The following is a 12,372-nucleotide window of genomic DNA, read 5'->3' on the forward strand; positions in this document are numbered from 1 at the left end:
TTGTGTGTGATAGTATTAAGTCTGATAAATTTTCTACATTAAGTAAATGTAGTTTCTGTTTTTACTCTCACAAGGCTGAAACAAAGACATATTAGTATACAACAGAATCCGCTCAGTAAACATGCTTAGAATTGGAACCCCATTAAAATGAACTGGAGTAAACGTTCCATCTCACTCCAATGTATTTTAGTTGCCTTTTCCTCCTCTTAAGACTGACATTTCTTGCTACCATATTCTGGTTCAAAATGTTACAACTGTAATCAACCCTGCATTTCAAAGGAACCATTACTATTTATTTGTTAACCACTGATGTGCTTGGATTTGTAACAGACATGGCCAGATTAGCAGCTATGCCAGTTTACACCAGCTGAGCACCTGGCATACAATAGTAATGAGTTCCCTCCTCAAACAGTTTACAGTGTAAAAAACAAATAAAGAGAACACAGAACTCACTGAGAAACCCAGCAGGCAGGAATAACTTGGGGGTTAATTCTTTTTTTATTATTGTTATTCTTAACTTGCTTCTTTTGGGCACTTCAAAGCAAATGAGTATTTCGGAAAGATGCAAATCAAGAAAGCATGGAAGCACAAAGTGTATTAGAGGCAGAATGGACAAAGGCAAAGACGGAAGCAGGATATGAAATCATCAGCTCTATTCTTCTCTGCTGAAAATGAGCAAAGGATGAAGTAGCATGAAGAAATTCCAGGATCTAGTCTTGCCTCCTGATAAAAGTGAAGATATGAACTTCCAGAGTGCTCCGTTCACAGTGGTCTCTGCTATTCTTGGTCATGAATGGAGGTTTGAAAACAATCCCTTTTGGGAGCTTTTCCCAAGTAGGTTCTCTTCTGTTATTTATAGTGACTTTTTGTATGTAAAAATCACATCTTTTCTTTTTTGCCATGTCCTTACACTGCTTCCTGCCATATCCATGCACATGACTGCCTGATCACTGTCCTAAGCCAGTTTAGGCCACGTTTTGGCCTCAGTTTTTGAGATAGAATGCACTGACTTGCGTCTTTGCTGTAAAACACACCATCATGATAACAGAGTCCAGCATAGTTGCATTTCTCTCTGCTGTTACACAGATTCCAAAAAAGGAAAAAAGAAAATTTAACATAATTAGGACTACAGTATTTGGCTGAAATACTGTTCAAGTTGGGGGACGCTGACTTAAGGCTAAGCCTGCTCCCACTGAAGTCAACAGGAGTTTAGCTGTTAATTTCAATGGGAGCAATATTGGCTTATTATCGATTTCCTCCTCCTCTTACTCCAAGGCTATATCCCAGGGTTTTTTTATTTTGTTTTTAAGGTTAAAGACAGCTTACATCTCCTTATTTTGGAGAAGTTGCTGACATTTTCAGCAAGTGCAAAGATCTGGCTTAAAATTACTGAAATTATTTTCAGAGTAGCAGCCGTGTTAGTCTGTATTCACAAAAAGAAAAAGGAGTACTAGTGGCACCTTAGAGACTGACTAATCTATTTGAGCATAAGCTTTGAGCTATAGCTCACGAAAGCTTACGCTCAAATAAACTCGTTAGTCTCTAAGGTGCCACTAGTACTCCTTTTCTTTTTGTGAAATTATTTTACAACTTGCTGTTCAAAGACCTTACACCAGGGGTCGGCAACCTTTGGCACGTGGCCCAGCAGGGTAATCCGCTGGTGGGCCACGAGACATTTTGTTTATGTTGACCATCCACAGGCACACATTGCCCCCCGCAGCTCCCAGTGGCCACGGTTTGCCTTCTCGGCCAATGGGAGCTGCTGAAAGCTGCGGGCTGCAAGAATGTGCTGGCCGCCGCTTCCTGCAGCTGCCATTGGCTGGGAGCAGCAAACTGCGGCCACTGGGAGCTGCACCTGAGGATGGTCAACATAAACAAAATGTCTCACGGCCCGCCAGTGGATTACTCCAATGGGCCGCGTGCCGAAGGCTGTCGATCCCTGCCTTAGACCATGTTTTTTCATACCACAAAGGCAGCCATGTATTACCCACAAGAAATGGCATGCAGCATTTGCAAACAGATGTGCTTCCAAAGCCTTCAAATACGCAAAAACAACATACTATCCAACAGGAAATAGAAAAATAAGAACTTATTTTATATAAGTATATAACAAAACATACACATACAAAGTGGAAATAGCATACAAACAATAAACTTTAACATTCATTATTTTCAAAATCCTGAAAAAACCCCATAAAGAGGATGCAGTGCATTAATTATTAATTAAATAGCTAAATAAGTGAGAACATAGTCTATAAGTATTGGGGACCAATACACATTGAACTGCAAAGGTATGAAATAGTTTCATGTGTGACCAGACATCCTCGTACTTTTTCCCAAGCACTTCTATTAGACAGAGTAATTTTTTTTCCCATTAGTGCAGTAGCAGAGAGCTCAGTCAGTCTGTGTACGAGGGAGAAATTGCAGATTTCCATTTCTCAAAATAATCCTTTTGGCCACAACAGTTACTGCAATCCATTTCTTAATGTTAACTGGTAATTCATAAACACCTTTTTTAAAAATGAAAAGGAAGCAGGTCAAAGCAATAATTTTTAAGGGTGGGTCCTGGAAGTTAGGCTCCTAATTCCATATTTAGGCAACTGAAAAACGATAGACCACTTCTATTTAGAGGCACAGAGCAACTCCATCTGCTACTACATCAGTGGGAGCTCATCATATTTGAAAATCAGGCCACTTATCAAAGATTCTAAATATGGATTTAGAAACCTAACTTTAGGTACCCAGATTTGAATAATTTTGGCCTTCATCAGCTGCTTAGCCATGGCAGCAGTTTACAAGCACAAAGTTTCAATAGGCAATGATAGTCTCCCTTCTACCTGAGCAGGTGAGAGAACATATAGTTTCTGAACCTCCTGGCAGTGACCCAGCTCTTCAAAATGTTTATGTTTACTTATTTTGGCATGCAGGAAAATTTTTCCAGGGAAATGCAAGTGAGTGAAGGGAAATCGTGATATTTAACAGTTTATAATTCTGCTGAACCTGAATTTAGTTTCATAGGACAAAAGAAAAGAAAGACACTTCTTTAGTCATAAGGATCTCTTCACGCCAAGTAGCAAAGGCGTAGGCGTCAAATTACTCAGGTCCTGGGGGGGGGGGGGGGGATGTTCAACCCTTGCTCCGCCCCAGGCCCTGCCCCCCACTCCACCCCAGGACCTGCCCGCCACTCCACCCCTTTCTCCAAGCCCCACCCCCACCCCTTCCAACCCTTGCTCCGCTGCAGGCCCCATCCCCATTCCACCCCTTTCCCCAAGCCCCCACCTCTTCCCGCTCAGCCCCTTCCTGCCCCTCCCCCCAGTGCCTCCTGCACACCACTGAACCGTTGATCTGCGGCAGGTGGGAGGTACTGGGGGTGGGAGGGCAGAGCTGATCAGCAGGGCCTCAGGAGGGTGGGAGGCGCTGGAGGGGAAAAGGTATTAATCCGCAGGTCTGTCAGTGGATTTTCCGTGGGTGCTTCAGCCCTGGAGCACCCATGGAGTTGGCACCTATGATTAAAGGTCTGCTACTAAGAGTAGAGGTGTTACTTGTTGTTTTTTTAAAAAAAAAAGTCACAAGAATCTCTTAGAAAGGAAACGGGTAGGCTCCCCATAATACACACAGGTGGTGACAATCACTGAACATATATCGAACGTGTTCTCTGTCTCTATTCATTACACCACAAAAAACAAAATATTGAAAATGATTTCTATAACTGGGTTTGAAATTAAAAGTGAGTCAACATAACACTGTTGTGTCCAACCATTTGAATGATACCAGCACCTACCACTTAGAAAGTATAGTTACACAACCCAACAACGTGGGTAGGACCACTATGGTTTTCATCCTTATGATGAGAGGAGACAAAAGCAAGGGTTTTTTTTATTAATATATTTAAGAACCCATTCTTCTAAAGTTACATTGCCCCTGCCATTTACAAGCTCAGTACAAAGCACCCAAAAAACTAGAGAGCTAACACAAAGTCCATAGTGACATCTACCATGCCACATTACATTCTTTCATGCTAACCCTTGAACACGTGTTCATTGCCAGCAACAGACTTTGCACTAAAAGAATTCAACTCTCTAGTCCAAGGAATTCAGCTGACCACAGATATGCAACATCACTCAATCCACCGGAAATGCAGTCTCACTGCATCGCAAATAGCTGACTCTACACATCTGTAAACAAACATGTTGCTTAAATGAGCCACAGAGAATGCTAGGAATACATCCTGTCAGAGTTTAAATATTGGATGCTCTCCAGATTACTTCAGCAATGTTATAATTCACTATATGCTCACTACACGAAGAAACAAAAGAAAATCTCTCCCTGAAAGAGACAGTTACAGCTGTAAGATTTCATTCCCAATCTCTTTTATGCAAGACTCAATGGCATTATGGTGACCATCCAACAGGAAGGAAGGTTTAACCTTCCATATACCAAAGGTTAACTATTCATCCATAAACATTCCACCTCTGGGCATCTCACTCACCTCAATATACTAGCATGGTTCAGCTGGTCTTGTGAGACAAACATATAATTCTAACTTTTACAAGAAGCATCCATCTATAGATAGATTGTTTTACATTAAACCACTGCAGCTATATATTTGATCTGACAACTGTGAAAAGAACAATAAGTCTATTCAAAAAAAGCCAAAGCTCTGAAATGCAATAGAAACCTGTTTATCTACCATCTGATTTAGTGGTTCATAAATAATTTAGTAAGTAGCTTTAGCATCCAAAACTATTTACTAATTTTCTCTGGCTCTCCTTTCCCCAAAACACCCAAGACCTCCACTAGTAAATCTTGCATTCATTCCAAAATGCAAAATTAAAAAGAGGGTTAAAATTTTCAGGAGGAAAAGACAAGCAGCACAGGTGATGAACTGAAAATAGAGCATACAATGGAGAGGAACAGATCAGGCCTGAAGAAGCCCAACAAACACCCTGAGGAGTTTGGTGGGGAGGAGAGAGAGGCATAAAACTGGGGAAAAAAGGATTCTCTCCCAAAGAAGTGAAAAAAAGAAATAGATAATAAATATTACTATTGTTATTATTATTAAGGATGTGCTGTATGGTTTAATTTGGCCAAATCTTGAAATATGTTGAAATTTGCAACCTAAATTAACTAAAAAGTACTGGTTACTGTTTAGTTCAAAATAGCATAAATTTTAATTTTGTTAAAAAATTAAAAAATGCTAACTTTTAGCTAAACAAAGTCATGGATTGAAATGTTACAAATACTGAAGATAGACAACTAATAAGATGTAGAGCTACTACATCTACGATTAATCAAACATAAGCAACCTGGGGAACCTATTTGCAGTGCTTCTGTAGCTGTGTTGTGAAAGGGACAAAGCTTTTGAAGAAGAGCTCTGTGCAAGCTTGAAAGTTTCTCTTTCACCAACAAAAACATTTAAACAAGAACTTTTTTCTCCAGTTTGTTTTAATAATCTTAGATGTTTAATTGGAATAAAAGTAGGTTAACAAATAGGACAAAACTATTACTTAAATTGAGAGTGTATCTTTAACAATGCTATTATATTTCAGCATTAACACTTTTCTTTTCCTATTAAGTTTAGTAAATACCTTAAAAAACACAACTAAAATAAGATTAAATTTGGAGGCTAAGGTATTTGGTGCCTTTTATATGGGTATGTAACAACTCTACACACAAAAAAACCCAAGAACCAAAAAAAAAAAAAAATACACCTTGGGAAATCTGACTGATGTAGGGTGATCAAATACATGGAAATTATGAAATAATGCAGGCAGTACTTAACATTTGCAGAGATTTTACATGGCTAGCCTCTTCCTCCCTTAAACTTCTTTTGCCACCCACTATACTGTAACAAACTGTATTTTGCAACTAATTTATTCAACAGCATTTTTCATAGTTATTCTTCCAGTAGAAGTGAGTATCTAGTAATTATTACTGCATGTTTATGAAGACCTGATCTTCATAAGAAAAGAAAAGAAATAGTATCCCCCAGGCTGCAAACTGCTCCTCTAATTATTTTAACCTGGCATCAGACACTTTGCCCTAATTCTATTTACTCAGTAGATAACATTTAGCAGCCCAAGGAAAGCTTTTACAAGCACAGTACTGTTTTACATCAGGAAGCCTGGTACTAAAATTCTGTGCTTTCTGCCAGCTCCTTTGCAGCCCCACCCAAGCTATCCTAACATCAGCTGTATATCCTGTAAGTCAGTGTCTGTTCTCAAAAAGCACACTAAGATGATCAAATGTCTCTTGTCTCATTTAGATTTAAACTCACTCACTAACTGGCCCTGGAAGGTGAATTTTCTTAGCACAAATCCCATTGCTGATAACAGACACTCCTGAGTGACAGGTTTTGCTTACATGAGTGCTAGTGTAGACATGGCTCAAGTCTACTCATATAGAGCACAATGCAGGATCAAGGTCTTGGACTCAACTTGCCATATTGTGTACAGCAAGTCAGAATTTACCTGCTTCTGGGAACCAGAAAAATTTTGGCCAGAAATGACTAGTGATTCTGGGTATCTCCATTTGTGGGAGTCATGACACATGTTAAAGGGTCCCAACTCTCCAAAATTGCTGAGCAGCTGCCCTCTTAAAAAAAAAAAAAAATCAGGATTCTTTAAGATGTCTCAGACTTTGTACCCAAACATTGAAGCAACAAAAATCACTAGACACTTTTGAAAATTTTGACCCTTGAAATCTAACTTTTCATAACAGCTGATTATTTTAGTTCCTTTCCACTTTTAGATTAGAACAGAGCTGACAATTTATCATAATAGTGTCTTTAGAAGCGTGATATTCCATTTTTCTAGATTCTCCTTAAGAACCAGTTTCATGGCAAGGGAATATTTCTTCTTTTCCTAAAATATATTATAATGTCAAGTTTTAGCTTTTTTGGGAAGGTAAGTTACTAGAGTTCATCAAATTCAAAACAATAGCTCACATCACATTTTTTAGTTTTTTCAAATTCAATTCTCATTTCTAGGTTTTCTAGAACACATATTGGATAGGATTCCTCTAAACTAGCAAAACTATTGTGTTGATGAAATGGCGTGAGGATTGGGAATATCAGTTTCTCTTCCCACTAATGTTATAGGTTTTCTATATGAAAGAAAAATAAAAGCAAAATTCTACAGAAAACAAGATTTAAAACAGGAATGATATACTGAGACTGACCAGAATCAGTAAATATTTGATATGCAGCTTTTTATATATTTGCTTGTATTTACAGACCCCACTATACTAGAAAGACTACTATGTTGTAGGATTGTGTTGGAAAAAGATCCACCTTCTTCCCTAAATAAACTGGCTATGAAATTTGTTTTCAGACTAACTTCAAACAGTTGAGTTTGTTCAGTTTTCAATGCATATAAAAATAGGAGTTTGTTATTCTACTTTATTACTTTATGGAAAAGTAATTAGCTCCTCCTCAGCAGTAGCATTTTGCAATCATTTAAATTTTCAGTTACACAATTAAATACTCTTAAATTAGTAAAAACTCATCCACCATTCAGGAAAGTATTTCATGCTGTCATGTTTGTTTTTAAGCAAAGCATCATAGCTTTTAACCTATCAAGGCTATCAATATGAGACTCAAAAGGTTTCAAAATGTGTGAGAAAACAGAAAAGATCATAGAAAATGAAACTTCAAATGAATTAAGGTTAACAATATAAAATTTTGTGTCAAAAGCAACCTCCATTTCATGATTCGGAATTTTCTTAAATTAGTTACAGTCACAATAAAATAACAGCTGATCTTTGGGGCCGAGGTAAGTTTGAGTCAAAACAAATTAAAAATTCCTTGCCATGACATACAATTAAGACTAATGGCACAGTGATACAAACTCATGCTATCAGATAAGGTGATTACAACCATGATCTACTCCAACTGAAGCCAACAGGATATTGTAGTAGGCACCATGAACAGTAAAAAGTATTTTCAGAATCAGACTCTAAGGACTTGTCTACCCTGTGATTCTCAACCTTTCCAGACTGCAGTACCCCTTTCAGGAGTCTGCTCTGTCTTGCGTACCCCCAAGTTTCCCTTCACTTAAAAACTACTTGCTTACAAAATCAGACATAAAAATACAAAAGTGTCACAGCACACTATTACTGAAAAATTGCTTACTTCCTTACTGATCTACACTATACTTATTTAGGAAGTCTTCCATCATACAGTTACCACTGGTGACAGAATTGAAAACAACCCTGCAATATGTTCAAAAGGCAGAAGGCCCATGATTAGCCACAAGTAGAATGTTTTGGGTTTGTTTTTTTTAAACAATCCACATGCTATTGTAATAAGCACTATAAAAATGGTTATATCTCAGTGCCTACAAACAAGAGAGATAGTATTATCAACCAAGTAGTGACAGACAAGCCACCCTTTGGCCAGCTATCATCTGTTAAATCTACATTAAAAAAAAAAACACCAAAAAACTGATTGGTACTACTTGGCCTTTTCTGGTTAAATGCCTGTTACTGCAGACTTCTCTCTATTAAAAAGACATTTAAAAAAATCAAAGAATTAAGAAAGATACTAGGGTAAAGTAACATTCATGTTGCATAAAGTACTCAAAAGTCATAAATTTGACTAAGCAACCTCTTATTTAAATCCAGCCCTTTGAGCATACATATTCTGGCTGACATTTTCAAGGGAGCCTAAAGGAATTGAGTGCCTAACTCCATTGGGTTGCTTAACCATTGTCTTTGAATTTGTGCTCATACCTTTTTAGAGATGCCAGTGTATCTAAGGTTGTGGAGACAAGTGGATTTTCTCTTGTATACAATCACATCATTAACCACTGCTTCAATATATACTACACACACAGAAGGCACAATGAAGGTAGCAGTTCAGCTCTAACTTTCTCATTCCCTGATTAATACACAACGCAGTGTTAAAGTTGTGCATGTAACAGGTTTTTGCTTGGTTTGTCTTGGGTTCCATCCCCCCTCCACATTTAATATCAATATATACAGACAAATAAAATGGAATGTTTTCAGGCAATTAGTATCCAAAAGCCTTGATCCATCTCCAAGGAAACTTAAATTTATCTCTATTCACAATATCAGTACATCATTGAGAAACTAGACTCTGCAGAAGTTTATCCAAAAGGTGCATCTGAATTCTCACTTTGAATTCCCAAGAGTGGACTAGATTTCTGAATGACTTCAGGCTGTAAAATTGTGGCTAATAAATCAGACAGCAGATGAAAGCTGAGCCAACATTAAATTTGCTCTATGGAAAGCAATCCAGGGCCTGAACAAAAGTAATTCAAAGTTCTAGCAACTGATCAAAATTAATTTCAGTACATTTTAATATGTACTTTGTTCTTCTTAAATATTGAGTGCCAACATCACAGTGTCCAAATAAATTCCAACACACTGGATTCTGATGACATTCATAACCCATCTAACTGTTCCACACTACATTTTTTTTCTTATAATTTTATATTACTGGCTTCAAGAATTACAATATATTCAGCGGTTCTATCTTTAAAAGCTGGAGGGATAACAACTCTGCTTGAACATTTATGAGCAGAAACCTGGAAATTTACATCAAAAAAATTAAAAAAACATTAATTTTTCTTGACAAGACTGAAAGAAGGGTAGCGAGACAACAGCCTTAGGAATCTTTTCCAAATGAATCTTTTCACCAGATTTCTACTTAATTTAAAGCATACTAGAAAACAGTACCCCTTTCAATATATTATCCGAAACAGTGTTAGAAGCATAGTTCAGATAAACTAATACTTTTTAGTTCTGTTACTTAATTTTAGATGCAGCAAACACAGAAATCCATAAATGTGGCCTGGTGTTTCCATATTACTTAGCCACAAATTTAGCTAGATAACATATATGGTACAAAATGTTTGTCACAAAATTCAAATTCAAGCCACCATATAAACAAGAATTATCCTTTTTATATTATTCCCCATAATAGTCTCCTGCAAATCCACTACTTTTAGACACAATTTTACAAAAGTTATGCCTCAGATTATAATTTTCCAGGCTTGTTCTCACCTCACCAGGTGAAAATTTAAGAAAAGTTTGATAAAAATCCGTTGGCTGTTTCAGTTATCCAAGTGTGAAAACCAAAAGACTGTTGACAAATTGTCAATTATTTTTCTCCTTAGGTTTTTTAACGGAATAATTAAAATATCATTTTAATAGTTAAAATGCTACATTCATCAAGTCCACAAAGATAATGTCCATTGCCGAGTTTTAAAAAACAGATTAATAAAGGACTAAAGGTAACCTGTAACAATAGCACACCATTTTAAAACCACTTTTAGCATTAACCTAGATTAGAAAACTATAGGTTTCAGAGTAACAGCCGTGTTAGTCTGTATTCACAAAAAGAAAAGGAGTACTTGTGGCACCTTAGAGACTAACCAATTTATCTGAGCATGAGCTTTCGTGAGCTACAGCTCACTTCATTGGATGCATACTGTGGAATGCATCGGATGCATACTTCCACAGTTTCAGAGTAACAGCCGTGTGCATCTGAGGAAGTGAGCTGTAGCTCACGAAAGCTTATGCTCTAATAAATTGGTTAGTCTCTAAGGTGCCACAAGTCCTCCTTTTCTTTTTGCGTATACTTCCACAGTATGCACCTGTAGCCAGACAGCCAGCCCCCCCCCCCCCCCCCCCTCAGACCAGCATTGCTGGAAACACAGGAGGAAGCAGGAACAGGGCACTTAACATATATTCCAGCACAGCCTTTGAAGCTGTGAAAGCACAGGTGTGCTGCTACAATGTGCCTCTGGGAACAGATACAACGATTAAGTTCACAGCAGGCAGAGGCCCTGTGACAGACATGGCTCTTAGCCCCTACTAAATAGCGTGATGCACACACACCAACATCCTAGGTGGGAAAATATTTACCCTGATAAAAGAAATGTCCAGTAGTCGAAACTTATTGTTTCTCTCCCTTGCAAGTGTAAACTACTCTTGCAAAAGCTGGCGTCACCCCGACAGACCAGCCTCAATTTGGCATAAGAAAGGAGAAAGAGAATAAAGGAGTACAGAGGTATAAGTAGGGGACCTACAGCACCATGATTTTTGAGTGCTTTTCACTATCTATCTGCTGGTCAGATAAGTGACAGCCTCCCAAGGCTTCTGCAGCTAAGAGGGTCCCTACGCCTTGTCACTTATTCGTCTTTCCGCGGAATTGAGTGACCGATCCTGGCTTGGCACCGCTGGAATCGAGAGATGCAAGGAGGGTAAGAAGCACCCACACCTGATCTCCTATCTTTAGTGTACACATATTTTGAAATAGAGCTCTATACTTTGTTTTCTTTCTTTGGGATTGTGGCTTCAGTTTTGTAACTTGTTTGTGTGTGTAACATCTCTACATTTAAATAAGTAGGCACTAGCAATTTTGTAACCACATGATTAGAATCTAGCTTAATAAATTTTGGTAACCATTTATGCATAAGCCTGACTTGTTTTCTCTGGTTTACTGTAAAGCAGCCAACACAATTAAAGAACCTCAGCCATTTTGGCTCTAAAGCCTGGCCATTAGGTGAGAGTACTAAGAGCCTAGCGTTGAGTTGTGCCGCCTCCACGGGGCAAACTCTTGGGGCACCTGTCAGTCAATCCTGGCTGCCCGCTGCGAAGGAGCTCTGAGCTCTAGCAGTTAAAGTCACGGGTGTGGAGAGGCTCTTAGTGCTGCCATTGGGGCACCTGTCCGTCAGTATTGACTGCCCGCTGCGAAGGAGCTCTGAGCTCTAGCAGTTAAAGTCACGGGTGGTTAGGACCTTGGGGCATCCGTCAGCCTAGCCCGGGCTGCCCGCCGCGAAGGGACAGTGCGTCCTAGCGGTTAAAGTCACGGATGGTATAAACGGGCATAGCTGGCACCTCACCAAACATCCTTGGCCGTCGGCTAACAGCATCCGATGAAGTTAGCTGTAACTCACGAAAGCTCATGCTCAAATAAATTGGTTAGTCTCTAAGGTGCCACAAGTACTCCTTTTCTTTTTAGGAAACTATAGTTCGTTAAGGCTACATTTAAAGATGTCTTGCAAAAGGAAGACAAACATTGGGCTTATGCTATTTTTCATTTCTTTAGGATGTACAAAGAATACCTGATTATATTTTAATATCAAATTATGAAATCTTTTTCCAGCTATTTCTTACATTATAAAGTCAAATACTGTATTATCTAGTTTAGGCACCTATGATTGGAAGAACTATTGAAATGGAGGTGCAAAGGAGGAATTAAATGAACTAGTAAGAGGATAAGATTTTTTCCATCTGAATAGTTAAAATCCTGGTTTGTTTTATAGATTCCTATATTCAAAATGTTAATTAGTCACTGAAGATTTAACATCATTACCACTTCAGATATGTTGTTAAGATGTCATC

General features: G+C 38.3%; 1 protein-coding gene across 5 annotated transcripts in view; it reads right to left on the minus strand.

Annotated features, from left to right (window-relative positions):
* The window catches only part of RAPH1 (Ras association (RalGDS/AF-6) and pleckstrin homology domains 1), a 159,273-nt gene that overhangs the window by 84,006 nt on the left and 62,895 nt on the right, over positions 1 to 12,372 (minus strand). The gene's annotated exons all lie outside the window — the stretch shown is intronic.

This window comes from Lepidochelys olivacea, assembly GCF_965140295.1.
Source record: "Lepidochelys olivacea isolate rLepOli2 genome assembly, chromosome: 11".
NCBI classification, from domain to species: Eukaryota; Metazoa; Chordata; order Testudines; family Cheloniidae; genus Lepidochelys; species Lepidochelys olivacea.